The sequence below is a fragment of the Citrus sinensis genome, chromosome 9 (assembly GCF_022201045.2).
Source record: "Citrus sinensis cultivar Valencia sweet orange chromosome 9, DVS_A1.0, whole genome shotgun sequence".
NCBI lineage: Eukaryota > Viridiplantae > Streptophyta > Magnoliopsida > Sapindales > Rutaceae > Citrus > Citrus sinensis.
This window is the reverse complement of record NC_068564.1, coordinates 19,916,901-19,920,517: the sequence shown is the minus strand read 5'-3', so window position 1 is coordinate 19,920,517 and position 3,617 is coordinate 19,916,901. Positions and strand designations below refer to the sequence as shown.

General features: G+C 27.8%; 1 long non-coding RNA gene across 1 annotated transcript; it reads left to right on the top strand.

Annotated features, from left to right (window-relative positions):
- Positions 1–2,536: 2,536 nt before the first annotated feature.
- On the top strand, positions 2,537–3,407 carry LOC127899986 (uncharacterized). Its single transcript, XR_008051860.1, has 2 exons — positions 2,537–2,803; positions 3,204–3,407. It is a non-coding gene; the product is annotated as an uncharacterized LOC127899986 (long non-coding RNA).
- Positions 3,408–3,617: the final 210 nt, after the last annotated feature.

Below are 3,617 nucleotides of genomic sequence, written 5' to 3'. Positions count from 1 at the left end.
TGTAGTGTGAAGAAGCTCTTTGAATAAGAGATTAGTCCTACCGTATATTTAAATCTGTTGTTTTTGAACAGATGTATGGAAATCTGAGGGAGACAGCTATGTCTCGATTTAAAGTTTGAAAACAGATTAATGAAAGTCCTAAGGTTGAGCATTGATGATGACATTAACTTAACCTTTCTTGAGAAATCTCAAAGTCCATGAGCGTGGACCAGGGACGGCTTTAGAGATTTTAGGGCGTTAGACGAATTTTTTTTTTGTGGGTATTTTTTTATTTTGTAATATTAATACTCAAAGAAATATAAAAAAATTTAAAATTCATTCTATTTTTTATTCTTGAATTTTAATAATAATAAAAAAGATCCTAAAAGTTTCCAAAAGCAAACCTAAAAAAATAGGTAAGAAGATAGCTTTTACACTTTTGTTAGAACTATTACAAAAACAAACAAACAAATGAACATAAACAATTTTTTTCAAATAGAATATTTAAAATGGTAGCACATAGAATATTGAGATGATGAATTAATTATCATCTATAATATAGACTTTGTATTTCAAAAAACTATGTTTTTTAAATAAATCAATGAATGTGATAATTTTCTTTCTTTTAATAGAAAGAAGTAAAAAAAAATTATTTACTAGTTTTCAAATTATAAGATTTTTAATAAAAAATAAAATTAAAAGTAAAAGATTTTAATGTTAAATAATCAATTCTGTTAAGGAAACTAAAAAGGTAAAGAATTTATTTACTTTTTCCTCAGAAAGACTGACAATGAATGAATTAATAGTTAAAAAATATTTTTAATTATATCAATTTAGGAATAACGTTATCAAATATTGATTTTCTATTAAAAAATCTTAGTTGTGGGATACTTATTAATTATAAAGATATTTAATAGATTTTCCTACAATACGTGATTTAAAAAATCTTTATTAATTAAAAAATTATAAAGAAAATACTAAAATAAATAAGGCCTTTTCAAAATACTCAACCTTAGGTTATTGCTTTGTTCTTCTACATTTAAAGCCACCTGTAGTTCTTGGGAATCAAGTGAATAATTAGAAGTATTATTATTATTATTATCTTATTGTTGATATGATTGAGCATCTCTTATTTGATTAATTATTCTTGTTATTGCTCTCTAATTTCTTTATGAATGAAAAATGCAGTGCAAATGACTAGCTTTATTGGCCCTGGCGCCCGACATCGACTCTTCCACCACATACGAGACACCGTAGCTTTCACACATTTTACCGATCTCATCCTTAATCTCCTGTTTTCAGACAGATGTCTAGAAGTGCAAGGGAGACAGGTATGTCTTGATTTTTTTATCATTAATTGAACCTTACTTGAGTAATCTCAAAGTCCATGAGGGCGTACTCGGGAATCAAGGGAATAATTAGAAGTGTTATTTTTGGGTAATAATAGATATTTTAAATTTTATTTTAAAAGATATATTATTTATTAATAATTAATTATAAAATTTAAATTAATTAATTATATTATTCTTATCAATCAATTGATGAAAATCATATCATTTGAGATAATTTTTCTGTAATAAAAATTTTGAAATATATGGCAATCCTCATTATTTTTTATTTTATTGTTGCTATTATTGATTATTTCTTATTTGATTAATTGTTGTTAATATTGCTCCCCAATTTCTTTATGAATGAAAAAATCAGTGTGATGTGTGAATGACTTGCTTAATTGGCATTGGCACCTGACATGGAATCCTTCCACCACATGTGAGACACCATAGCTTTCACACATCTTACCTACCTTATCCTTAATCTCTTGTTTCTGAACAGATGTCTAGAAGTCTGAGAGAGACAGCTGGGTCTCGATTTAAAGTTTGAAAACGGATTAATGAAAATTCTAAGGTTGAATATTGAGAAATCTCAAAGTCCATGAGCGTGGTACTAGGGAAGCAGGTGAATAATTAGAAGTATTGTCTTTGTTTTTTTTTTTAATTTATTGTTGTTATTATTGATTGTTTCTCATTTGATTATTAGATTTTTTGTTATGTTATTATTAGTGTTAATTTTATTTCTTATAACTATTAATATTAGCACTCCTAATAATGGCCAACGGACCGCGTCAGCTCTCAAATTGAGATCTAATGGGGTCCATTGGCCAGCACAACATGGCCCTCTCACTTGATGGGTTGTGTTGTGCCGGCCCACACAAACCCACACGTGCTGTGCTCAAGTGGTGTCGTGCACCATACACTAAAAAAGTTCCACCAACATTTTTTTTCCCAAGCCCGCATGTTTGGCGTGATTTTTCAAGTCCGTGTATCTAGCATGTTTTTTTAGGCCCATCAACTAGGGGTGACAATATGGGTCAGGATTCGTTTATTCGATTCGATTCGATGCGAATTAAATGGGTTTGGGTTTGAAAAAATTGATTCATTTAATAAATGGGTGAATTCGATTCGATTAGCTAATTAAACGAATCGAATACAGGTTTAAAGATTTTGATTCGTTTATTCGTTTAGGATTCATTTAATAAACGGGTCATAAACAAATTGAATACATATCAATTCTTTAATATTCGTTTATTATTCGTTTAATTAAATTACTTTTGTATCCCTAAATTTATTTGAAAATGTTTTAAAATTTAGAGGTTAATATTGTAATTTTAAGCTAAAGCAAAGTCAAAGCAATTAAAGCAGCCGGCCCTAATCTTAATTCTTACATTTCACATCTCTTTACCTTCATCTCTTTCCCTTCATCTCTTAGCAATTCAGGGTTGATTTCACAGTTTATCAACGTCACTCAACCAGCAGCAGTCACCACCAAAGTAAGCTCCACTTCTTTTTCTCTTTTTTATTATTTTTGCATCCAAGTGCTAGCTTTTTCATTTCGAAAGATATGTTGTAAACTATGTATGCTTTTAGCTTTTTCCATCAAGACGAATTCAAAGAGTCCATTAGTGCCAGGCTGTTAGTTTTTTTTTTATTTTTTGCTCGTATTCTTCAATTATGTCATTGTTAAAAATTTTTTAAAATATATATATATATATATAATATTAGTGCAAGCTTTTTTATTTCTTGCTCATACTCTTCAATTATATCACTGTTAAAAAATTAAAAATTAATTAATTAATTTTAATATATATATATATGATCTTTTATTCTTCAATTAATTTGAATTATTTCGTTTATATATGTTAATAACATTTTATTTACTTTTTGGTGTAGGATTTTTGTTTCAAGGTGAAAAAGACAAATGAAGCGAATTAAAGAAATTACCTTACTTTATAATTTGAATTTGAATTATTGTTATTTGTATTATTAGGGATTTATAATTTGGTATTTGGATGACTGCATAATATGGTTTGAGTTATTTGTATTTTGTTCTGGAATGCTAAATTTGTGATTTTTTATATATTTTATTTTACTTAATTTTGTTTATTAATTATATTTTTCTAAATGAATTGTAACGAATCCTGATTCGATTCGATTCGGTTCGATTCGTTTATCAATTCTCTTAAACGAATTAAACGAATCGAACCGAATATTCGTTTAATAAACGAATCGAATCCGAATCCATAGAATTTTAATCCAATTCGTTTACGATTCAATTCGAATTCGATTCGTTTATTCGTTTTGCCA